The following is a 27,484-nucleotide window of genomic DNA, read 5'->3' as shown; positions in this document are numbered from 1 at the left end:
AGTTAGCGACATTAGCGGCTGGTCTTCTAAACACTGCAGGCCCAGCGCTGAGGCACAGTGATACAACATTTGCTGAACGGAGCACAGTTTCTCCAGTTTGGCTTTACCCAAATCTAAAAGCTTGAAAAAAGTGTCAATATAGCAAAGAAGCTGAGGATGACAACGCAACAAAAAAGTGACAATAAAGCAACAAAAAAGTGTCAAGAACATGACGAAAATGTGGCGAAATGAAGACAAAAAAACCACAAAAAAACGAAAACATGACAAAAAAAAACACGACAAAAAACCACAAACAGAAAAAAATTAAACATGACAAAAAAAGAAAACGTGCCCTAAAAAATAACACAAAAAAACCCAAAACAAGACAAAGAAAAAAAAAACACACGAAAAACAAACATGAGAAACAAAAACACGACAAAAAAAAATCCAAAAACACAACGAAAAAAATAAACGCGAAAGACAAAATAATCCATAAATAATGAACAACAAAAAAAATGTGAAAAAGACAAAAAAAAAAAGACAAAAAAGTGACAATCAGTTTCGAAAGTTTCAGCTTTCAAATTAGACTGGCTTGGCCTATAGGCTGTAAGCTCCAGTCCAACATAAGCTTTTAGTTTTGGGTCCGAATTGTAGAAAATGTGCTCAGTTAAGGCGGGGGGCAAGTGGTTAAAGTACTCAAAAACGTTAAACAGTTCCTTTAATTTTCTCCCCTTTAAGTCATACATGATATACAACTGGCAAAGTGATGCTTTACTTTTAGGTGGGGTTCGTCCCTCCCCCAAGCAATGATGACACATGAAACCTGAAATATACAAAGTTTGGAAAAATTGTCAAAGTAATCTGTAGGCTCACCCGTTCTACTGCAAATAGTCCCGCGCCTTTGACAGAACAGACACAACGATATATGACAGTGCAGTCTTTTCCTTGTTTTCTCTTGTGGACAAAATAATACCTAAAGTGAGTCAGTCAAACTTATTACTGCAATTGATGCAAAACAATACACTGTAGGTATTTTTATTGATCTGAAGAAGGCTTTCGATACTTTAGATCATGATATCCTTTTACAAAAATGAGAGAAATATGGATTTCGAGGACCAGCTCATACACGGTTGCACAGTTATTTAGAAAATCGGTATCAATATGTTCAAATAAATGATATACAATCTAAAATGCTGAAAGTAAGCTGTGGAATTCCACAGGGATCCATTCTTGGACCTAAATTATTTATTCTCTATATAAATGATCTATGTAATGTCTCAAAAAGGCTAAGATCTGTTTTGTTTGCTGATGACACCACCTTGCACAGCTCTGGTGACGATCTAAACCGGCTCCTAGAAATGGTGGAGAGAGAGTTACATAAACTCAAAGTCTGGTTTGATATCAATAAATTGACTTTAAATATAAAGAAAACCGAACCGAAAAATTGACAGCCAAGTAAACCTAATGCTCAACAATCTGCCTTTAGAATGAGTTCATGAAAAAACATTCCTTGGAGTTATAATTGATCATGATCTAAATTGGAAGTCACAGATTAATAATATCAGAATGAAATGATCAAAAGCAATAGCGATATTATATGAATCAGGTATATTTTAAACAAAGAGAGCTTCATTCTTATATGTAACTCATTAATCATGCCATACATCACTTATTGTTTAGAAATGTGGGGAAACACCTATAAATAATGCATTGGTTTTATATAGCGCTTTTCTGGACACTCAAAGACGCTTTACATTCAACTCACGGCTAATCAGTTATGCGCTATCTCACGGCTAATCAGCTATGCGCTATTCATTCACTCCATACTCGGTGGTGGAAAGCTACTATTGTAGCCACAGCTGCCCTGGGGTAGACTGACGGAAGCGAGGCAACCAGTCTGCGCCATCGGCCCCTCCGACCTCCACCAACCACTCACTCACGCACTACATTCGCTAGGCTTCCTGGTGTTACTGAACGGTCTCCCATCCAAGCACCGACCAGGCCCTTCCCTGCTTAGCTTCCAAGGTCTGACGGGATTGGGCATCGCAAAGGCGGTATGACCACAAATAAATCAAACACACACAAAAAATTCACCCTACAAAAAAAGGCAATAAGACTCATCACATTCTCAACCTACAACCAACCCATTCCCTATTCATAAACCTGCAAACATTGAAATTCTATGATTTAGTAGATTTGTGTACAATAAAAATGATGTTCAAAGTAAAAAATAAACTACAAAATATGTTCCCCATCAGACAGAGCCGGTCTGAGCTCAGAGGAGACGTTCGTAAAGAAAACAAACACCATGAGATTCTGTGTTTCCATTAAAGGGGTCGATCTCTGGAATGACCGTACAGAGGATCTCACATGATGTCCCTCTCTCTTCCACCTAAAGAGAATGTATGAAAGTATTACACATGAGAAATACCTTCATTCTGTTTACTAGTTTGTTTAAGACTGTCAACTTCCTTTATCTGGCAGTGGCTCTCTGGGTCCTGGAGGTCACATGCGCCGCCGCCTCCCCTTCACTCTCTCTCGCCTTCACGACAGAATAATAGAATAATGGCATAATTAACTGTGGAGGAGATGTGGCCCCCGGGACGAGCTCCGCGGGCCCGAGCGCAGCAGCCGGGGCCGTTGTCCTGTCTGTAATGAGGTCTCCACGGGTCCTAATTGTGCGGCAGTTTAGAGTTTAAGTGGTTCTGGGGCAGTTCAGTGGGATCTGCTGGACGGCGCAGGGCAGCCTCACGGAGCTCCATTCACCAAACCTGGTCCAATTAAAAACTCCGGAGTGGGTAGATTAAGCACGGAATATTATGCAAGAAATTAAAAAGTGTCTGTCGCCTCCTCGGTCAGTCTGTAAAATCTGGATGACTGTTATTCTCAACTAGGAAGCCATTTTGTTTGCAATGTGTTTAATATGGACAGAGCAATAACATTAAACAAACTGCAGCATATTTACATACCGTAAATGCTCTAATACAGGCCGGGGCCTTTATTTACTCAAGGGCATCCAGGACCAGGCCTTTATTGGAACCAGGCCACAATTAGAGACAGGCCTTTATTTCTATTTGAGCAAAATGGACGACCAGGAAAACGAAGAAAAACGAGATTTGTGTCCATTTGCACCTAAAATATTAGGTTCATTTATTAATGAACATTTCAAACCCTCTCCCAGCGGCTGGAACATTGACGCTTTTTATTTTGTCGGGACAACAGGAAGTGTTTCGTTGCTGTTAGCGGAACATTCACATGTTTCGTTTTTACCCGGACCGGATTATTTGTTGTTATCTTGTGTAAAAGGCGAGTTTAGACGGAGCGTTTGTGTTTGTGATCGATCATGAGACTGACCCGAGAGAAGACGAGACGCTCGCGCTGATGGGAGGAGTTATTTTGAGGCGTGGGACTGACCTGCACACGGAGCAGCTGGACGTGCTTTGAAGACGCGATGGAGACTTTATTAAAACCCTGGAGGGTCACACAACATTTGCCCTGTTTCCAAATATCGTCACAGGAGGTTTGAAAAGTGGCTAAATCTGTGTCAAAGTTACGCTCGGATCAGCTCCTCCGCAGCGTCCCCCTCGGCCCGGGTTCCCGTTTGTTACTTCCTGCACGTGAGTTTTCATTTACACCAGTATGAGACAAATTCCTAACATGGGGGATATTTCTACCGCTATAGTTTCTAATAAAAGCCCCGGCCTGTTTTAGAGACCGGCTTTAATTTGCCTCAGGCAGCCGCGAACCCGGCCTCTGTCGGAGACCCGGCCGCTAAAAAGGGGGACTATATTGTGAGGCGTAATGATACGAGGAGCACAACGTCCGTAACGTCAGTAACTCCTAAAGGTTATTGACGGAAGTGAGCGGGGGAAGTCTTTAGGAGTTACTGCGCGGACGCTGTGCTCCTGAATCATTACGCCTCACAATATAGTTCCCCTTTTTATCTGCTTATAAAATCGACATGTTACATTTCTGTGTAAATATACTTTGCATGAAAACACTTACACGTAACTTTATTTAAATAGGGAACACGTGGAAGAGCTTGGTAGCTTCTATCGTGAGCTTTTTTGGAGCTATATGTGGTAGAGGCTGCGTATGTGCTCCGTTTGCGTGACAGAGCGCACGGACAAAGACCAGACGGGGATATATTAACTCGACTAAGGTTAGGTAAGAACATATCTCAGTATGTAAAAACGGTGGCCTATTCCTTTAAGCTTTTATGAGCCATTTTAGGATTAGGGTAAAGGCTAGAGTGAAGAACTGTGCATATCCATATCTCAAAGTGTACTGACATGAGACCTGACAGCCTTCATAGGCCCGTGTAATACCTTATTTGAAAGCCAAGACCTTCTAGTTTCTTAAACTAGGGTGAGGGTTATGGCGCGACACCATTCTGAACCCTAATCATAACCTCTGACCAGGGGGGCGGCGAGTAATAGGTCTAAGCTCTGTCAAGTCTTTAGAAGCAGCATCCGAATGATAATAATTCTGTCGACTTCGGGAGAATCACACAATATTGATGTGCAACACAATGTAAACTCCGGCTCTTGCAGCATTATTTCAATTATCTGCATCCGTCCATTGGCTCTATTTAAAAAAAGGAGATCCAGGCAGGTATTGGTTTTCCGTATCCTCCACTGGATGTTGAAAAGCGCTCCACTTCCCTCCGCATTTCAGGTTTCTCTCAGGTCCCAATTGATCGAGGCCTTTTACTCAAGGGACAAAGATACAGAGTAAATGACTATTGACTTCCAAGTGTGTATGAAAGATGTGTTTGTCAGACCACCAGTGCTATTGATGAGCGCGTATTAAAAATTGTATCGGAAGGATCAATGGGAGAAGACGGTTCGTGGCGGGAGAATGCAGCAGCAGCAGCAGCAGCGTTTTGGCCGTCTCGTTACCTCCAGCTGTTTTTTTTTTTATGTGCCTGCTTTTGTCTGTTGGGCTGCGGCGTCGGGGCTAACGCCACGGCTGGCGCATTGCAGTAAACAGGAGAGGCAGAGCTGCAGCAGCATCGACGAGCATCACGCCTTCACTGTCTCCATAAATCCCACTGCACGCTGTTAGGCACGTCCCGTTCATGCGGCTCACGCGGACGTTACACGGACTTACAATCGTTTATTCTGCGACTGCTATTACTGCGACTGCTGCTCCTCCTCCTTTTGCTTTTTAGTCATGGCCCGTTTATCCCGGTTTACTCCAGCAGTGTTGCCAGAGAATTCTCCCTTAGATGTTGGACAAACAGGAGTTAGTGTGAAGGTCAGTAGCCCAAAAGAAGGGGAGGGACCCGGTACAGCAGGGCTTGGAACGGGCATTGGGATGTGTCTACAGAGGGAAACTAAGGGTGTATTGAGACCTGCACTGTTTGGTCCACTTTAGACGGACCAGGGTTAGGTTCGAACGCTGGTCCGGATCCTTTTATGCAGGTATGAAAACAACAAACGAATCCGAAACGACCCACTTTTCCAGGTGGTCTCGGTCCGGCTTCCAAACGGACTCTGGTGCTAGGGCTGCTCGATTATTGAAAAAATTATAATCACGATTATTTTTGTCATAATTGAAATCACGATTATTCAAACGATTATTTGTTGCCTTTAAAAAAATCCATCAAAAAAGTGACAAAAATCCAGCAAAAAAAAAAAGACACAAATCCATCAAAAAAAAGACAAAAATCCATCAAAAAAGTGACAAAAATTCATCAAAAAAATGAAAAAAATCCATCAAAAAAATGACAAAAATCCATCAAAAAAGTGACAAAAATTCATCAAAAAAATGAAAAAAATCCATCAAAAAAATGACAAAAATCCAGCAAAAAAAAACAAAAATCCAGCAAAAAAAAAGACAAAAATCCAGCAAAAAAATGACAAAAATCCATCAAAAAAAATGACAAAAATCCATAAAAAAAAAGACAAAAATCCAGCAAAAAAGTGACAAAAATCCATTAAAAAAAGACAAAAATCCAGCAGAAAAAAGACAAAAATACATCAAAAAAGTGGCAAAAATCCAAAAATTAGAAAAAAAAAAAAAAATGAAAAAAATTGAAAAAAAAAATATTGAAAAAAAAAAAAAAAAATTATAATCTTTTTTTTGCGATTATGCTAATTTTGTAATTGTTTACTGTTGTAATCGAAATCGTAATCGAATTTCGATTAATTGCACAGCCCTATCTGGTGCGGTTCGCTTCAGGTGTGAATATGAACCACTGTTGATCCGAGACGACTCCAGGACACATGCGCCTTTTTGGGCTGAACAAGCCACCGTAGCAAGGCACCATGGGAAAAATTAGGCTCAATCCGAAACCATCAAATTGCAGCCTCTAAGCACTAACACTAGCAACTAACTCCTTAACCTTTCATGGGTCGACTGTTAGATCTGTGCAGTTCGGGAACTAGAGCTTCAGCTGCATTTTGAACAATCCGTCCGTCCTTAAACAGGGGAAAGGGAAGTGACATCACCAACAGCAGCTTTTCTTCTTCTTTAAAGTTATTGGTGGAGTGCAGGCCAAACAAAAGTGCATGTCGCCCCCTAGTGTCCAACAACAACATAGTGTCCAAACAAAGACTTTTAAGGAGAAAAATAAATCCAAATGATCCAAACATTTCCCTTTAGTGTTATTTTATTTCAACAGCTGTTTCTTAAAGCTACAGCAGCAAATGATCCATGTGGCTTAAGTTTCTACTAAATGAAACAAAAGCATTTAATCTGTTTCCTGAGTTTCCTCTTTAACACTGACATGTGACTGAGCTGTGGGGACGACAACATGGATTTATCACTTTATAAAGTTTGGCTTGAGCAGAATCTCACTTTTTAATTATTATTATTTTTATTATTAAACGTGCTCCTGTCAATCAACAGTGGTTGCACTCGAGGGTGGGGGCGAGGGGGGTGGGGGGATTTGGTGCAGTGGCTTGTGGGATGGCACATAGCTCCTAATCACCGGTTAGTTAGCACCAGAGGTCCCTATGCTAAAGTGGCTATGATAGTTAGCATCAGAGGTCCCTATGCTAAAGTGGCTATGATAGTTAGCATCAGAGGTCCCTATGCTAAAGTGGCTATGATAGTTAGCATCAGAAGTCCCTATGCTAAAGTGGCTATGATAGTTAGCATCAGAGGTCCCTATGCTAAAGTGGCTATGATAGTTAGCATCAGAGGTCCCTATGCTAAAGTGGCCATGATAGTTAGCATCAGAGGTCCCTATGCTAAAGTGGCTATGATAGTTAGCATCAGAGGTCCCTATGCTAAAGTGGCCATGATAGTTAGCATCAGAGGTCCCTATGCTAAAGTGGCTATGATAGTTAGCATCAGAGGTCCCTATGCTAAAGTGGCCATGATAGTTAGCACCAGAGGTCCCTATGCTAAAGTGGCTATGATAGTTAGCATCAGAGGTCCCTATGCTAAAGTGGCCATGATAGTTAGCATCAGAGGTCCCTATGCTAAAGTGGCTATGATAGTTAGCATCAGAGGTCCCTATGCTAAAGTGACCATGATAGTTAGCACCAGAGGTCCCTATGCTAAAGTGGCTATGATAGTTAGCATCAAGGCTCCTTTTCCTAACTACTTCCTAACTGACTTACCAATTCGGAGGCAACTTGCCATGGCGGACGCTGACGCACATCCGGTTTGGCGTAAGAGCTCTTAGCAATCTGACCGTTTCGGAAGCAGCCTTAGCCTTTCGCTGCTGCTAACGCTAATACTGGATGGATGCTACAAACAATGAGCCGTGGACAGACCTGGAGCAGCGAGGAGACACTGAGCCTCCTGGATGTTTGGGAAGATGCACAAATATCCATCCATTTCTGCTAGAAATGCGTTCGTGTTCAGCGTGTTGAGCGAGAAAACGGAGGAGGAGCTTCGAGCTTCCTGAACAGCCGTGGAGTCAAAGTGGAAAAAACGTCGCCAAACTTACATGAAAGTAGAAGTTGAAGAAGAGGAGGAACGAGAGCAACAGTTTGTCCCGTGGACATAATAGAAACAAACAGCTCAGCAGTCGACCCTTCATCTGCGCAAAACAACTCTTCCTCCAGCTCCCTCGGTGAAGCTGAGGTTAAAGGGATGTTTCAGGATTTTTGACATAGGGCCTCATTTCCTAGTTATCCAGAGTGTTCCTAATTTCTGATATTTTTTTGTAATTCATGCAGTTCTTATGTTTGTAGAGTTTTGTGGCGCTAGGCTAGTGCGAGGCTAGCGCATTTCTACGATATCAGCTAGCCTGCATTAAAAACAAATGCAAATCACTTATAACACCAGACTAACCATATAAATGTCTGTGTCCATAGAGTAATTTTAACCATTTTGCATTTAAAATATCTTATATTTGAGCAGCATCAGCTTCGTGGTTGTATAAGCTACGCGGCGGCGGAGTGATCTGCTAGAAAATAGTCCCTCAAAATGCGATCGTTCATGTGATGCAGGTCAGTTATATTCCAAACATTATTCTATGGACACAGACATTTATATGGTTAGTCTGGCGTTATAAGTGATTTGCCTCAGGTGCTCTGTGGAGCGGGTCACACTGTTTTTAATGCAGGCTAGCTGATGCCATAGAAATGCTCTAGCCTTGCATTAGCCTAGCGCCACGAAACTCTTCAAATATAAGAACTGCATGAATTACAAAAAAAAAATATCTCCAGAAATCAGCAACACTCTGGATAACAAGGAAATGTCAAACATCCTGAAATATCCCTTTAATGGTAAGTGTTTTAGTCTCTTACGTTTCTTTTATTATCATAGTACGCGTCAAATATTAATCTTTATTTCATTTGTTCTGGTCATTGCTGTCAAATGGAAGCATCGATCGTCACACACGTGTATGTGTTTACAAAATATAGTTCACTTGCAAAAGTACAGTCTGAATGCGAAACGCACCAAATGAAAAAAAAAGCCAGAGGACTTTTCTGGTCTGAACACACCCAAAGGTATAGTTGGACCTGGGGCAGGTTTACCTTATGAAGGCCTTTTCAGGCTCTCTCACAGCCACAGCCCCGTTAGTCACATCCGCAAACTCATCCAAGGAGTTTCTGCATAGATCAACAAAATGGTGTTCACAAAAGCTGAGCACACACAACACAATTTCTTTGCCCAATCTTGCTCTAATTCTCAGTTGCGCTGAGCCTTCGCGAGTTGTAGCTGGTTGAAGGCAGTCGCAGAGAATCGTGTGTGAAATCATAATTTTAATGTTACTATGTTCAATTATATCATAAATGAATAAGCATGCCAGCGTGTTGAGTTAGGAGTGTGTAACGTGTATTATGCCTACGTTAGTGGAAATTACTGGTAAACCTATAGGACAAGGAATGTGTTTTTCTAATCTATACATAGCTGTACATACACCGTGACAGTGACGGATGCGTGGATTCACAGACAGACGGTCTGTCTCGACGAACCCCACCGAGAATAGCTGCTTTTACTTGGAATTTAGGCCGGCCAATCATGTTTTAGGATCCGCCCTGCACATACCTAATTTGCATAATAGGATATAAACCCCATGTCTATGTTTGTTCTTTGTGAAACTTGTTCCATACGTTTCTCCCAGTAAATATTCTTAATCCATGCCATTGTCTCAGATTGTTCTTTCACATCTCATGATTTCATTGTGGGAGGGTTTACGTTAGAAACGTGTAATGTGGGCGGCAGAAAGTCGCAATAAACCCCAGTCGCAGTAAATCAAACATGTTTGAATTTTAAGCCCCATTTACGACACACAGGAAAAACACAAGAAAAGAGAAGACAATAACAGAGCGGAATAGACGCCGAGAAATGAAGAGGGAGGTAGCTTCGGTATTTTCCATAACAGCGGCACAAATGGCCACAGCGAGCCCCACAAAGACCACGCCAAACAGCACAACATTATGTCACCAAAAGCTCTCAAGAACTACTTCCAGCTACACAGAGTTTAGCGGCACTTACTGTGTTCGGACAAATCAGCTCGCTCGTTCTCTCCGCCGTCTCCGCCGTCACTGGGCTCATGTTCATCTCCTTTTCTTATAAGATCCACTGGAAATACGTCCCACTTCTCCGTGTCACCGACTTTTCATTTCCATTTGAGAGAGCCATAAACAAGTTCAGGAAGACGGTACCTGCACCAAAGAACTGTGTTGTACCGATCGTGATCACATGATGATTGTTGACCAATCCGGACACCCAGGTGTTTGTCTGTGCTCAGCTTAAGGCCCTGCCCACACGAAGTCAAGCTGAGGACCGAACAAAAAGATATTTTATTAATCCAGTGAATCGTCCATGCGAGCCCGGCGTTTTGGGGGTCTGTAAACGAATATTTTCCAAACTAGGTCCCAGAGTGGAAAGATCTGAAAAAGCCCTTTACTGTAATATCCATAATCTACTGACTTTATAATGAGTTTTCCTCATGGATCTATGATGGTTTTGCTCCGCTCCTCTTTGCTCCACTGCCGTCCACAAACCACAGGTGACAATAGAAACCACGGCCGAGTCAGTCTGTGTGTTTTTGGACTGACAGTAAAAGTCACTGTCAGGTTTTTCTGCTTTAGTCCCGTTACGTCTGAAGAATAAACTCTCCTCCTCGTCTCTTCTGTAGATCCTAAATCCTTGAATCAGTTTCATTTTCACTGTTTACATTCCACACACGTTTACTGCACATGCGCCTCTACATCTTGTTCTATTATCTGTCTAAACATAAGTTTTCACGTGGATATAGTCTAAGTCATCTTTCCATAAGCGTGTGGGGCCGTTTGCTTTGGACTGGTCTGAGAAAGGAGGAGCTGCACGTGGCTTTGCATTGGTGGCAGATAACGCACTCTTGAACAAATACGACAAGTCTAAAAGCAGTATTAAAAAATCACCACATTTAACCAAACGGCTTCAGCCATCAGCAGATACTGTATTTGTGAGCGGCGAATTAACAATCACGCTTCAAAGACAGAACAAAACAGCTGTCTCCGGTTGGACACTCACTTCTAATGTAGCACCAAAGGGTGATATGAATAAAAAAAGTAGGCGACAAGCAGGAGTGGCTCGATCTCAGCCGAGCAGCAAAACCCACTGGTGACTCCCACAGTGGTCTCGACTGGTATTCTGAAAGATCCTCTGAAACCCAAGCCTGCAGGGGTTGCCCCGGGGTAGACTGACTGAGGCCTGGCTGACAATCTGCTCCTATTCCCCTTCAACCACCGTCGAATTCATGCGCTCATTTTAGCTTCACTCCACTGTCTGCCTGTGCGTTTCAGCGTGAAGCTCAGAACCACTGCTACAATCCGGCTCAGCAAGGATTAACATTTGCAGCATTAGTCAAACGTAATATAAAAGGTAAATTTAACAAACAAAAAAGGCAAATTAACTATATTTCCAAATGTCAACAATAAATAACCTAAACTAATGCCGTTTTCACACCGGCTCTAGTTGGGTCGACCTAAAGGGACTTTCGGCCCGAGCACTGCAAAAAGTAAATATCAAGCATTGGCTTAAATGACTTGAATTGAGGAAATGTTTCTTGTTTTGAGCGGTTTTCACTCATTTAGACACTTTTCCTGATCGGACCAAGTTTGCTTTGCTTGTTTGGGGACATTTCAGACCAGTTCTAGGGTAAATCTCGCTTGAAATCAGAAAGTAAAATTGCCAATGAGATAAGACCAATATTCTTACCCCATTGGCAAAGAAAATGAGCTGAAATAAGGACGAAATGTATCGAAACGAGTCAGAAACATCTCAGAACAAGTGAAATAATCTAGGACAAATGCCCAAGAACTTCTTAACTAGTCAAAACAACTAAAATTTGGATTATTACGCTCAAATTGAGATGTTTATACTGGTCTAGTTAAATACTTTTTGCAGTGAGAGAGGCACTTTCGGGTCAGTGTGAATCGAACCGCAGCAACAAAGGCGCTCCAACATGGCTTCAGATACAAAAAAAGTTTCAAAAACAAGATGCTCAAGCTAAAACTGTCCGGTGTCTGTGACCAAACACGAGTGTCACATAAGCCTTAGAATAAACAAGTGACACGGAAAAACAGGAAACACAACTTTAAAAAACGGAAAAATAGTGTCCCTGAACAAACATTATTAAGATTGCAGCAAAAAGTGCCATAACTGGTGATGTGTAACAATAAAACAAGAAGCCTGAGGGCCACCAGAAATTGGTTTGAGGGCCGTATTTGGCCCCCGGGCCGCATGCTTGATTTATGCCTAACTATTGTCCAGCTGGTTTGATGAGATGAGCATGAAAAATCCTCTGACAAGCAGTGTTAATTTCGTCGACTAAAATATTTAGTCTTAATTTTAGTCAAAGTGATGTTTTTGACGACTAAAATTGGAATAAAACTAAATTAAAAGTTTCTCATGAGACTAAAACTGTGACTAAAATGTCCAGATATTTTAGTCGACTAAAATCAGACTAAATAAAAATGAAAAGGAGAGACTAAAATCATCCAAACTTCTATTGAGCGTCTGAAAGAGCCTCAGATCATGTAAATTCTCTGCCAAAGGATCAGCTCTGAGCTTTGTTCATGTGGAGCAGCTCCATGAAGCAGAGGAACAACATTAAATATGATTAGAATGAATATTATCAATGCAAAGTCCACTAAATTAGTCTTAAAGGAACAGGCCACCGTTTTTCCATACTGAGATATGTTCTTACCTGAGCTTTGACGAGTTCTTTAGGACCTGTCTGATCTTCCCCCGTGCCTTCAGTCACGTAAACACAGCGCAGACGGCGTTAGCATTTAGCCTCTCCCTCTCTCCTCTATAGCTCCAAAACAGGTCAAGATAGAAGCTACCAAGCTCTTCCACGTTTTCCCTATTTAAATATGGTTACGTGAAGTGTTCCACTACAAAGTATAATTACACAAAATTAAACAATGTGGATTTTCTATAAAAGGGGGGACTATATTGTAAGGCGTGATAATGCCAGGAGTAGTTCGAAATCCACGCAGTAATCTTCACTTTACTGTGCGGATGCCAAATTACTCCTGGTATTATTAGTCCTAAAGAACTCGTCAAAGCTAAGGTAAGAACATATCTCAGTATGGAAAAACGGTGGCCTGTTCCTTTAAGATTGCAGCAAAAAGTACCATAACTGGTGATGTGTACCAATAAAACAAGAAGCCTGAGGGCCACCAGAAATTGGTTTGAGGGCCGTATTTGGCCCCCGGGCCGCATGCTTGATTTATGCCTAACTATTGTCCGGCTGGTTTGATGAGATGAGCACGAAAAAGCCTCTGACAAGAGACACAAAATGTCCTCATCTCAACAGCCCAGTCCCGTTGAGGACTTTGAAAGCCGCTGCAGCTCCCGGCTCATGTCTTAAGAAGAGTCTATGGAAATGCTCTTAGTGGCTCTGACAGTTGCAAATTTCCCATTCGAGACAAAAGAGCCTCTCACCTCACGCCATTATCTCCATTCAACACACTCACCGTGATGATAAACTTTCTCGCTAACGCTCCTCACCCTCCACAGGAAACTCCCCTCCCCGGCTCAAACATTTCTCTTGCACATCCTCGACAGCCTTTTGTATCGTCTCTTACAATATTTGCCAGGGATAATCCCGTTTGAATTGTGCCCCGATCGCACTCTCATTCAGCGCCGTCTGTCTGGCGGTGGCTGCGCTCGTGCTGCCGCCGCTGTAACATCATCATTTCAGGACAGGCTGCGGTTTATAGACACAGTGATGGACGGTGAAGCAGTCGTTGTTGTCCTGAACGTCGTGTCCACCCCCGTCTCTATCTGTCCCCCAAGACGGTACGGTATATACAGTATGTGCTCTTACAGGTTCAAAAAGGCACCATGATCACAGCTCAAACCGGGTCGAGGCCCTTCTGGAGGCCGGCAGCTGTGGTACGATCAGAGAGACTTTCCGAGGTTTGTTGCGAACTGGTTTGAGCCATAGGATCTGGCAAGGGCTCAATCTTCTTTCTTACCGGTCTGGCCCCTCACTCTACCTCACTCTTACCCCCGGGCGTAACCGAGCTTTACCCAAATTGAAAAGCTTAAAAGAAAAGCATCCAAAAACAAAAATGTGCTGGAAAAGCAACAAAAAAGTGACAAAGACACAACAAAATGTGACGAAAACGTGACGACAAAGTGATGAAAAAAGCGATGAAAAAACAACAATTACATGAAAAATAACCCCGAAAAACAAGAGACGAAAACACAACGAAAAAGTGACAAAAAAGTGACAAAAACACGACAAAATGTGACGAAAACGTGACGACAAAGCAATGAAAAAGTGATGAAAAAAACAACAATAACATGAAAAAAAACCCAGAAAAACAAGAGACGAAAACACAACAAAATGTGACGAAAACGTGACGACAAAGCAATGAATAAAGCGATGAAAAAACAACAATAACGTGAAAAAACCCCCCGAAAAGCGAGAGACGAAAACACAACGAAAAAGTGACGAAAAAGTGACAAAAACGCAACAAAATGTGACGAAAACGTGACGACAAAGCGATGAATAAAGCGATGAAAAAACAACAATAACATGAAAACCCCCCCCCCGAAAACAAGAGACGAAAACACAACGAAAAAGTGACGAAAACACGGCAAAAAGCCACAAAAAAGGTAATAAAAAAGCAGCAAAAAGCAACAAAAACAAACAACAACAAACAAAAATGCAGCGACAACGTGACAAAAAGCTACCGTCACTTTTCTAGATTTTATCTTTCAAATGAGGCGTTACGGTGTTGCTCTCCAGTCAAGAAGCCTTTGGATTTGGGTAAAGCCGAACTGGAGAAAATGCTCTCGGTTAAGGCGGGGGGTCAGAGGTTAACATGTGTATTTGTGGAAGTGTCGCATTTACGCTAATTTGGGCCGAGGCTGACCAGAGTCCAGGGCTGGTTCTCAGTCCCAGTCCGGCCCCTGGGGGAGAGCGGGGCTAGTGGTCATGTGTCTCAGTTTACCCCACCCGCCAGATAAACTGGGTTAGAGAATCACTTTAAAAATACCATAATGACACATGTTGTGACAATAAAAGCTCGACTGACAACCACACATTCCCAAACTAATGTTGGAGTAGGAACAGAATCATGGGGATCGGTCAAATAAGCATTTTTTTTTTATGTTTGAAAGTGATCAAAAGTATAGGCTACTGTAAAAGTCAACCACAGTCTGGGGGTCAACCAATGGGCGCTGGCTGCTCTGCTTCATGACCACGACACTGGGGGCCGCCATTTCTCCACCATTGCTGTAGTACCTCCATATCGCCGCTAGTTCCCCATTGAAAAGCATTGGAGTTTATGACGCCTTAAAAAACAACTTTAACGCCTGGTTTCAATTGTTTCAACACTAGACTAGGCTGGATCTTCCTCCTGAGATAACACTGGGTTAGTCACAGTTTATGAAACCAGGCTGTTTTTTTGTAAGAAGAATTTTAGAAATCTCGTACTTAATGAGGCTCGGACTGTTAGCATTGGAGCAGCGCGAGCTACACGTCACGCAAGGGCGGAGTCTACAGTGAAGATCCCGCCCTTATGCCCTTTTTAGGAACATGCTTCGTCAGAGCTGGGGAGGAGGAGTCTGTAAACCAGCCATGACTTCCCCCACGACCGTAGTCATGGGGGAGGAGTGAGCGGAAGCTGTCCATTTATATATACAGTCTATGGCAGGGGTGGCCAACCCGCGGCTCTCGAGCCGCATGCGGCTCTTGGCCAATCAGAGTGCGGCTCTTTGCATGATTGGATATGTTTAATACAATGCGGCTCTTTGCAAAATAATTGGTAAATATTTCCCATAAACTGTAACTGTCTTTGACCAAAAATCCAACCATCGTCCTACAGACCCTGTTTCCATCTCTACACATGAATGAGAGTCTGTATCTCCCTCCTTTTCGAGGCGACGTGTAAAAGGTGCCCGTGCGGCAGCCTCACTCACAGCGGGATGTAGGTTGAACGGCAGGCAGGCAGATCGTGGCACTAGGATTAGCTTCTGTGCTTTTCAGATTTCTGATCAGCTACTCTTTATTTGATGTAATTTGGCCACATATTCACAGAAAAAGATCAAAATTAGGAAATGGAATAAAGCGGAGCTCTTATGTAGCATATGATGCGAAGCGCGACATCGCAACGCGGAAATACGCAAAGTCATGACTTTTCTTTCACATGTGACTGTAACTGTAACAGATGCAACTTAAAACAGACTCTCAATCCTCCAGAGGCTCCTGGTTAAAGTTCATGAACTTTGTGCAGCCTAGAGTGTGTTCTCTGCACAGTCCAGTCAGGACGAGGCTTCAGGCACTGAGCGCACAGGCCAGGGGCGAATCAGAGAAGGGGGCTCAGTGGGCAGGGCCCCACATACAAACACACCCCAGCATAAAAAAAAATAAAATAATAATAATAATAATCTAATTCTGTCTCAGTCAGAACAGGAAACACAAAATGTCATTTAATATACATGTATTTCAATCTTGTTGAGGAGTAAAACCATTCAATCCAACACAATTATTTAAAAAAAGAAAGAAAAAGGCATAAAGTTATAGTTTATTGTGATTAAATAAAACGGTCACATTCTATTTAATCACAATAAAGTACCGCCCCGGGATCTCGCTAATGGTCGGTGCCTTTGTGGCTCTTCACAGGATCAAGGTTGAAAATTTCGGCTCTTGGTCTCCGACTGGTTGGCCACCCCTGGTCTATGGGGTCAGCACAGTAGGAGCTATTGTAGCACAGTCTCGGGGTCAAATAAGCATTTTTTTTAAACACTTCAAAGTGATCCAAAGTAGGCTACTTTAAAGGTAAATGACCACCTGGATTGGAGTCTCACTTTACCCCATCGCATTTCTCTCAAAAAAACATACTGAACAGAGCACCAACACCAACCTCTCGTACCTGGCAAGTGTGGAATGGGAGGGGCTTGAAAATATAATGTCACATGACCACATTTGTGTTCCGTTGCCTAGATACAGGGGGAGTCTCACATTAACCCATTCTCCCGACTCTTTCTGATTGGATGAATAAATCAGAATTACAGCTGTTTTGAAAATGGTTTCCTTGTGCAGTCAAAAGGCAACATCAATGGGGGAAAAAAAACTATATGGGGGGTCAGGTTGGCAATGTTCATGAAATATACTTTTCACTCCTACACTAGGTTTAAAGTGGAACCAGATGACTCACAACTGTGTGAATAAACAAACGAGACTCCAGGTTTGTTTGTGAAGAACATTCTGAAAGATTTTAGCAGCTGGAAAAGTCTATTACATATTTCTAAACAACCAAATGTTGAAGTTGAATGTTGAATAGATGTAAAAGTTTATGTAGCAGCTTCATCTGTCCTGGAAACAAGGACAGACCAAAGACAACAGGGTAGTGTAAACTTGTCTGTTCCATGTAAACATTTCCCTTTGTTTTTTCCGTGCAGACTAAAGACCCATGTTCCAGCTCTAACCCGACCCCACATCACACTGTGTTATGTTTATGGAGGAGCCGCAATTTGAAAGGTGTGCGGTCACCTTTGTTCACAGCCGGCCGAGATGAGAGGAAAGAACCGCACAGGAAGACATTTTGTTTCGCCCTTAAAGGATAATCCAGCCAAATTTATGTCGTAAATGTGTTTGCTTTGCTTTGTAGTCAAGTAATGGCCCAAATGTGACGGTTGAGGAGACATTTTTTGCCGCTGCGTTAAGACTCCTCGATGTGGTTCTGTTTCATTCTGGAGTAATCGGCTCACAGCAGGACAGGGATGTTCGCCAGATGAGGCGTTTCCATGCATCCATCCATTCTCCTTCCTTCCTTCCTTCCTTCCTTCCTTCCTTCCTTCCTTCCTTCCTTCCTTCCTTCCTTCCTCCCTCCCTCCCTCCCTTCCTTCCTTCCTTCCTTCCTCCCTTCCCTCCTTCCTTCCTCCATCCTTCCTTCCTCCATCCTTCCTTCCTTCCTTCCTTCCTTCCTTCTTCCCTCCCTCCCTCCCTCCCTTCCTTCCTTCCTTCCTTCCTTCCTCCCTTCCCTCCTTCCTTCCTCCATCCTTCCTTCCTTCCTTCCTTCCTTCCTTCCTCCATCCTTCCTTCCTTCCTTCCTTCCTTCCTCCCTCCTTTCTTCCCTCCCTTCCTTCCTTCCTCCATCCTTCCTTCCTTCCTTCCTTCCTTCTCCATCCTTCCTTCCTTCCTTCCTTCCTTCCTTCCTCCATCCTTCCTTCCTTCCTTCCTTCCTTCCTTCCTTCCTCCCTCCTTTCTTCCCTCCCTTCCTTCCTTCCTCCATCCATCCTTCCTTCCTTCCTTCCTTCCTTCCTTCCTCCCTCCTTTCTTCCCTCCCTTCCTTCCTTCTTCCTTCCCTCCCTCCCTCCCTCCCTTCCTTCCTTCCTTCCTTCCTTCCTTCCTTCCTTCCTTCCTCCCTTCCTTCCTTCCTTCCTTCCTTCCTTCTTCCCTCCCTCCCTCCTCCCTCCCTCCTCCCTCCCTCCCCTCCCTCCCTTCCTTCCCTCCTTCTTCCCTCCCTTCCTTCCTCCCTCCCTCCCTCCCTCCCTCCCTCCCTCCCTTCCTTCCTTCCTTCCTTCCTTCCTTCCTTCCTCCCTTCCTTCCTTCCTTCCTTCCTTCCTTCCTTCCTTCCTTCCTCCATCCTTCCTTCCTTCCTTCCTTCCTTCCTTCCTTCCTCCGTCCCTCCCTTCCTTCCTTCCTCCATCCATCCTTCCTTCCTTCCTTCCTTCCTTCCTCCCTCCTTTCTTCCCTCCCTTCCTTCCTTCTTCCTTCCCTCCCTCCCTCCCTCCCTCCCTCCCTCCCTCCCTCCCTTCCTTCCTTCCTTCCTTCCTTCCTTCCTTCCTCCCTTCCTTCCTTCCTTCCTTCCTTCCTTCTTCCCTCCCTCCCTCCCTCCCTCCCTCCCTCCCTCCCTCCCTCCCTTCCTTCCCTCCTTCTTCCCTCCCTTCCTTCCTCCCTCCCTCCCTCCCTCCCTCCCTCCCTCCCTTCCTTCCTTCCTTCCTTCCTTCCTTCCTTCCTCCCTTCCTTCCTTCCTTCCTTCCTTCCTTCCTTCCTCCCTCCCTCCCTTCCTTCCTTCCTTCCTTCCTTCCTTCCTTCCTCCCTTCCTTCCTTCCTTCCTTCCTTCCTTCCTTCCTTCCTTCCTTCCTTCCTCCGTCCCTCCCTTCCTTCCTTCCTTCTTCCATCCCTCCCTCCCTCCCTCCCTCCCTCCCTCCCTCCCTCCCTCCCTCCCTTCCCTCCTTCTTCCCTCCCTTCCTTCCTCCCTCCCTCCCTCCCTCCCTCCCTCCCTTCCTTCCTTCCTTCCTTCCTTCCTTCCTTCCTCCCTTCCTTCCTTCCTTCCTTCCTTCCTTCCTTCCTTCCTTCCTTCCTCCCTCCCCCCTCCCTCACTCCCTCCCTCCCTCCCTCCCTCCCTCCCTTCCTTCCTTCCTTCCTTCCTTCCTTCCTCCCTTCCTTCCTTCCTTCCTTCCTTCCTTCCTTCCTTCCTTCCTTCCTTCCTTCCTCCCTCCCTCCCCCCTCCCTCCCTCCCTCCCTCCCTCCCTCCCTTCCTTCCTTCCTTCCTCCCTCCCTCCCTTCCTTCCTTCCTTCCTTCCTTCCTTCCTCCCTAAAATAAAAACTCGTATTAATCCATAAATATTCCACTGTCTCTGAGTTTGGTCTTTATCACAGAAATACTTTTTTTCCCGGAGTTTAGTGAACTTTTAGCAGATGTAGTGACTCAATCTGCTGTTGTTCGGACACCGGGCTTTGACCGACTTTCGGCACGTTTTTTGGGGAACACGCTGGGGTGATATATTTTCTTTTTCCTTTTTTTGTGATGATAGTAACGCCTGTAAAAGTGCCAAAACAGTCGTTCTGTTTCAGAAAATAAACGTTTGTAACAATAAAATAATGATAATAAACATATCTGTACGCCGCGCGGAGAAAGTAGTGGTGTCCGAATCGCCAACAGAATCAGTGACTATATAGTCGACTATATAGTGCGGGCCTATGTAGTGAATGAGGGGTTAGGGGATAGTGTGGACATTCGGATACAGCCGTAGTCATTCCTTCCACACTTGGCGGTTGTTAGCTTTGTACAAGCGCAGGCACCACTCCGGTTCGAGATCAGGCAATCACGCATACAGCCATTATCACCATCGTCGACCACTCCGGATTCGTTTCAAAGATGAAATCCATGATCAAGGAGCCGTAATCATTCATGGGACAAAAATAAGATTGTTCTCGCAGCACTTCACGGGCGAGAGAGTCCAGACGCCCCATGGCTGTACACGTGTGTGATCCCGGTTAGCACGCCGGCACAGTCCGTCTGATGAATGGCACTGTAAACACTGAAGCGGGCCGAAAAACAGCCCTCTGGAGATCGTTCCGTGTTGAGGTGAGGTCAGCAGAAAAATCCCTTATCTCGGCTATCGCGGGCCGGCCCCTCCGCCGCGCCGCGCATGCTAATGTGCTAATCTATTGTTCATTAAAGCTTAACACAGCAGTTAACGGGCCTTCTGATAGCATCGCACGGCAGCGCGGCCGAGGCCTGCATCGCACTGATAAACAAGTGTAATGGAGAGGGCTGGACTTACCACTTTTAAACCCTATAGGCAGCAGAGGCAAAGGACAGAGTCTGGCTCAATGAAAAGAGTGTGTTGTGTTTTCAGTCTTTCATCTCATTTAAGTTCACAGGTTACAGGGTCGTCTTCAGACAGACCCAGTGATACGAGACCCATAAAACTCTGTGTTTCGAGAAGTCTGTTGTTAGATCCCAAAACAGCTGACATAGATACAGACGGCATCTCTGGAATCGCCCATATATGGTCATGTTTGAAAACAGTTAAGGGGGAAAACAATTTGGAGAAAAATCTAAACTTTCTTTAATGATTCAAAAACAAACGCTGAATTATGAATATAGTTTCTACTAAATAAAGATATAAAGACACGGAGAGGAGCAAAGTGGCTCAACAGCCCATAAATACAGGAATAATGGACCAATGCCAACGGTTAGCTAGCGATAGCTACAACTGCCGTTTTTTCACGTCTACTGAACAATCTGCTGTGGGAAAATATTCATATGGACCTGATTTAGACTTGACTTTACTTGTGCGTGATACATAAGTTCATATTCCACCAGAAAATGGCTAAAAAGAGTGGAAAATTATTTTTCTCTAAAGATTCTATTTTCCCCTTCTGCGAAGCCACGCCCCCTTCTATGACGAGATGCTTCAAGTCTGAAGCCCCGCCCCTGAGCGTTACCATGGAGCTACGGTCACTCACCAAAACGACTAAAATAATATGTGAAGAGCAAGATATTAAGTAGAGATGCACCGATACTGATACCAGTATCGGGTATCGGGCCGATACCACATGCTTGTACTCATACTCGTACTCATACATGAGGTCCCGATACCAGAAACCGATACCTTTTGACGTGAGGCCAGCGCAGCTACGAGGCGCAGCTACGAGGCGCAGCTACGAGGCGCAGCTACGAGGCGCAGCTCTCAGCTGAGGAGAGAAGAAGCAACAAACTGGAGGATTGTTTAGTGTAAATACAATAATCCACATAGAGCTGACTTTATTACAGACTGCGCTCTCTAAACCAGAGTCTGAGCTGGATTTAACCAGAGCTTAATGTTGTTCGTGCTGCAGCGTCTGCAGTGTTTACAACATACAGGCTAACGTCGCTAACTCGCGGCTAGCAGTTTTGGCCATTCTGACGCCGTTTTATGCCCAGGGGTTTATTCATCTGAAAAACTAACCCAGCGACTAAAAAGTCCTCAGAAAATCCAAACTAAAGACATACAGCATGTTTATATTGAGGCAAAATGAGCTGCAGCAGAACAATGAAAACGCTGTAACTCGCTAAGCTACTACAAACACACGAGAAAATCTACAGGAGCTGAAGTAAAGACGAAAAGAGACCATTTAAGTCACATCTCAATACTATTGTTAAATAAAAACACATAAATGAATAAAGCTCAGGCATTGGGAGCTTTTGGACATGAGCTTTTCTGTCTATGATGGACAGAGCAATAAAAATAAAAAATTATATTGAATGAAAATAAAATAAATAAATAAATGGCATCAGCACAATTCTAATACAACTGCTCTTAAATGTGTCGCCTACTTTACTTAAGGAAATGAGTAAATAAACTAATTACAAACCAATCTGCTGTGAAAAAAGTAAGAATGTTGAAGAAAATGCCTTGTACTCGTATCGGTATTCGGTATCGGCGAGTACTTAAATCCAAGTACTCGTATCGGTTTTAGAAAAAGTGGTATCGGTGCATCCCTAAAATTAAGAAATAATAAGCCTCAATTTACATTTTTTTGGGGCAACATGAACCATCTTGTAGTCCAAGTCCTACAATCCACAAAGAAATCAGCTGCATTAAAGGTGCACTATGCGACTTTGTAGTTAAAGCAGTACTAAGTAACTCTTGCCCCTAGAGGCCATAATGGAGATATTTTTTTTCACTCACACTTGGCTGTAAATACTGTTTAAAGTGACGCTAGCCCGCAGTTAGCTTTGCCCGTTAGCCTGTTAGCTTCTTCTTCGTGATTCCATTAGTGTGTATTTGTTGATCCGGCCCGGTGGCACTTTGAATTACCCCCACAGGGAAAGGATTTATTAAGGTAAACACTTAGTACTGCTTTAATATTAGTGCACATTTCAGTTACCCAGCGAGCACAGGGTGGTTAGCTCGGTGCCTTTCCTTTCCATCCTATAGGACGCTCCGGGATCGATTGTCTTTAGGTTTTCTGGTCGGTTTTCACTGCTGATTGAACTATCTCCATGGTAATGCACATGTTCCATCCCGAAAAAAAAAAAACAGAAACCGTTAAAACAACTGATCCTGGAGCGTCCAAGGCTACACAACTCTGATAATAAAAACCCTCCACAACCCTGATAAGAATTTAAAGAACAAACACCACCCCCTTGTGACCTTCAGAGAAATCTAAAGGCAGATCTGCTGCTCTCCGGCTCTCGCTGACTTTGAAGCTTGACTGAGATTAGTTTGTACTCAAGCCAAAAAGGAGTGGGAACCTCTGGTCTAGTGTTGCAAACTTTTAGATCAGAAAGTGGCTTTGTTTAGCCGTGTAAATGTAAATCCATGCTTTTAACTAGGAATGACCCGATCGGATACTGGCATCGGATATCGGTCACTGCTGGAGTGGCCAAGTGTTTATAAAGGCGCATTGAGTTGCCTTGTGTACTTCACACCATGATTTCATGTACGAAATGTGCGGTATACATAAAGTTGCCTTGCCTATATATATAAATATAATATGATATGACATATTTATTTAAGGCTTATTTTCTAAAGGAATTGCAAGCGGCTGAAATGAGTTTCCTTCGCAGGGTGTCTGGGCGCACCCTCCGAGATCGGGTGAGGAGCTCAGTTACCCGGGAGGAGCTCGGAGTAGAGTCGCTGCTCCTTCACGTTGAAAGGAGCAGCTGAGGTGGCTCGGGCATCTGTTCCGGATGCCTCCTGGTCGCCTCCCGCGGGAGGTGTTCCAGGCATGTCCTAGTGGGACAAGGCCTCATAGAAGACCCAGGACACGCTGGTAGGACTATGTCTCCGAGCTGGCCTGGTATGAAGCTCTTTGGCTTATGTTTGTATTTGACTCTACAAATACGTTGTGTGATTGATCTATGTAGTTCAGAGTGTTCAATTTCCAGGACTCATCCTTCCCTGGCGCAAAATAGAGTGAATCGGTAATCATGAGGAGGAAGAAGATCTGACAGCTCCCTGTAGATACTGGATTATTCATGAGGATTTCCGCTGCATCAGAGCAGGTCGGTCAAATGTTTGTCAGCGAACTGTTGCTGCTTCTGCCGCTTCGAAGGCAAAGCAGGTGCGGAGCTCATGTGCTTCTGCAAGGAAAGGTGAGCTTGATGTTTGAAGGTGGCGAATCGAGCCAATGAAGACAGTTTTAAACAATAGCAGTTTGAAACAAATTATTTTTAGTGGAGTTATAGGAATGCTGAAATTGTCTGACCTTAGGCTATATCCACATGAAGACAAAACGCTTTTGTTTTCAGGAACTTTCTTTGTAAACATGCAGCCAGCTCAGTAAATGTGTGCGTCCACATGGGTCGACTCAGGTCTGTGAAAACGGTGCAATTCATCTTCCCGGCCTGTGTGAGGCGCTGTGACGCTAACACAGATAATAGAACAAGATGTAGAGGCGCATGTGCAGTTTGTGGAATGTAAACTGTGAAACTGAAACTGATTCAAGGATTTAGGATCTACAGAAGAGACGAGGAGGAGAGTTTATTCTTCAGACGTAACGGGACTAAAGAAGAAAAACCTGATAGTGACTATTACTAAGTAAGTAAGTAAGTAAGTAACCTTTTTTAATATAGCACTTTTCACAGACAGAGGTCACAAAGTGCTTTACAGTGGACACAACTAAAACAAACAGTAAAAGACAGTAAAAAATATGTATTCAAAGAGGCAGCTCTATTTGCTCTCGAAAGCCTTTTTAAACAGATGAGTCTGAAGTTGCTTTTTAAAAAACTCCACGGAATCGAGGGAAGGCAATGACAGAGGAAGTTCATTCCAGACATGGGGCGCAGCGGCTTTGAAGGACCCGTCTCCTCGGGTTTTCCAAAGGGTCCGAGGAACCATGAGCAGGTTTTGACCTGAAGACCTCAGACTCCGAGCTGAAGTAGAGCTGGATTTGGTCAGTGATGTAAACTGGAGCCTGTCCGTGAAGCGCCCTGAAAGTCAGAGCTAGAATTTTAAAGTTAACTCTGGAGGCACCTGGTAGCCAGTGGAGAGACTTCAGCACAGGAGTATTATGGGCTCTCCTGTTTGGTGCGGGTCAGGAGCCTCGCTGCAGAGTTTTGAACATACTGTAGGCGGGTCAGCTCCTTTTTATGTAGGCAGGTGAACAGGCTGCTGCAATACTGTCAGTCCAAAAACACAGACTGACTCGTGTTTTTCTATTGTCGCCTGTGGCTTGTGGACGGCAGTGGAGCAAAAAGGAGCGGAGTAAAACCATCATAGATCCATGACTAAACTCATTATAAAGTCAGTAGATTATGGATCAGACACCACTCTGGAGCTGTGATGTCATCGTTTTAGTAAAGGTTGTGGAGACTTTGTAACAACGGTGTCACGTAAGCGGCGTTTTGAGATCTCTCCACTATGGGAGCTAGTTTGGAAAATGTTCGTTTACAGACCCTCAAAACGCTGGGCTCATATGGACGATACACTGGACTGATCAAATATCTTGACTTCGTATGGACAGGGCCTTAGAAGCAGCAGAGTCCTGGTTATTGATTGACTGCGGAATTCTTCCGCAGTCAATTATTGGTTTTCATGTTCTTTATTATTATTCCTCTTCCATCTTTTTCCCGATTTTCTAGAGCTTTCAGCACCTTCATGCTTTGTGCAATTTATGCAAGTTATGCATCAAAATGTTCCGCATGTTGAGGAGAAGGTGCTGTTACTTTTGGGACTTCTGCAACTTACGGTTTTTCCGCAATCGGCCAAAATGTCGGAGATTTTTCCCATTGACTTATAATGGGGCTGCCGCAAATCCATGCTTTTCTGCACTTTTTTCTGCATTTTATGCAATTTCTGCACTTTGTGCAGGTTCAGCTTCTGCAGCTTGTGGGTTTTGAGAAAAAATTGGCCTTCTGCAGTTTTCCAGTTTTTTTATACAAGAGTTTGAAATTTATGCATTGGTGTGTATGGGGGAATCCAGCCAATGGGGAGACTCTAGGCCTTTCAGCCATTTGTGCAGCTTCTGCCAATCAGCGGAGGCCATTTCAACAGTTTGACCAGTTTATGGAATATAAAAGTTTATGCAATATTAACTATTTATGCAAATTAACCCATTCATGCATTTTTCCACTTTTTGCAGTTTATACAGTTTATGCAACATGACATTTTATGCATTTTATCAGTTTATGCAAATTTGATTATGCAATTTGAAGAGTTTATGCAATTTCTGCATTCGCTTCCCGCATTTCCGCAGTCAATCGCAATGGCGCAGCATTTCTAGTATTAGTTTGTTATTTTCCCTTCCATAATTAGTGTATGGTTTGCCTCGAGCCTGCGCGGCTACTCTTCCCATCTGTCCCAGTACATCCCGGCCACGGGCTGCTGATGTTAGTGACCCCGCCCCCCACGCCCACCCGCTTGCACCCGGAACATGAGAGAGGGGCGCGCGTGGGCGTCGCCCTCCCACACCTCCAGTCTGCGGCCCCGTGGCCCCGCCTCGCCGCCACAGATGTTCCCACGCGAGAGCCGGCGTTCAGCCAGAAACAAAACACGACAGGGGCTCACCATGAACAACCACTCATTTCAGTCTGCGATAAAAATAAATAAATAAAAATAGAACAAACCTAAAAAAAAAAAAAAAAAGACGTCAATCTGTCACTGAGTTGCCGACAAGATGCACTAAAGAATGTGCAGTGAAACAGGATGTTCTGATGGGAGGAGAGGGAGACAGCGGAGACTCAGGTGATTGACAGTGACGAGTGACATAACAGATGGAGTGATCAAGGTGGTGATTATAAACAATGCATCTTATATAACTTTATTTTGTGCATTTGTTGTGGTCAAGATTGTGAGACCATTTTGGATTATTTCACGTGCTCCGTTTGTCTAATAATCCGTCAAAATGACAAACATGGCAGCATCAAATCCTTCGTCCACATTGACCCTTTGTACTCGATGCACATTTCTGCTGTATTCTGCCCACGAGGTTCTCCCAGAAAGGAAATGACCATATTTGGTTTAAACCGTCATTTTGGATGTAATGTCATGGAGGTGAAAAAAAAAAGCCGGCTTTGTGAAGCGATTACTTCCTACTTCCTGATTCTCTTTGCTTCACTATCGACAAAACGTCAGAAAATCTTAGTTTTGTCTTTTTTATTCTCTGACATGAAAACTAAGCTGTTAAAGCAGTACTAAGTAACTCTTCCCCCTAGAGGCCATAAGTGCAACTGCAGGTGTAGTAGCAAGTTACAATTTTTTTATTTATTAATTGTCTTGGAGGGTAAATACTACGCCGACAGGAAAGGCGAAGGGAGAGAGGGTTACTGTGCATCCAATTATACAATGGAAATATTTTTTTTCACTCAAACTTGGCTGTAAATACTGTTTAAAGTGACGTTAGCCCGCAGTTAGCTTTGCCCGTTAGCATGTTAGCTTCTTCTTCGTGATTCCATTAGCGTGTATTGCTTTCTCCGCACCGGGGGCAGTCAAGTTGCAAACATGGTTTTCTGTCCAGAGACACCAGGGGGCGATGAAAGACCCTCCAATCATCCCATAAACACTTGGACAGGGAGGATTTATTAAGGTAAATAAGTTACTTAGTACTGCTTTAAAGAGATGCCCAAACTTTTTGTCTCCGAGGGCCAAAATGAAAAAGTGCCTGTGGGTCGCGGGACAAACACGGCCATAACTGCAAATAATAATAGTTACTTTATTTTTCAGTAGTCTATATATTTGCATTTTATTCTATCTATGCAAATAACATGCTACATTAAAACAAATGTTAACTATGCCAAAAGCCTAGTTTTAGTAGAACAAAATCAGCAATACCAACAGCACCTACAGTGACTTTACCTCATTCAAAGAAAATCCCACATTAGATCATTTTGAAAGTGTCAGTTCAGCTTAAATTCTTATATAA

Source organism: Gobius niger, assembly GCF_951799975.1.
Source record: "Gobius niger genome assembly, chromosome: 2".
NCBI lineage: Eukaryota > Metazoa > Chordata > Actinopteri > Gobiiformes > Gobiidae > Gobius > Gobius niger.
Note: the sequence above shows the minus strand (reverse complement) of the source record.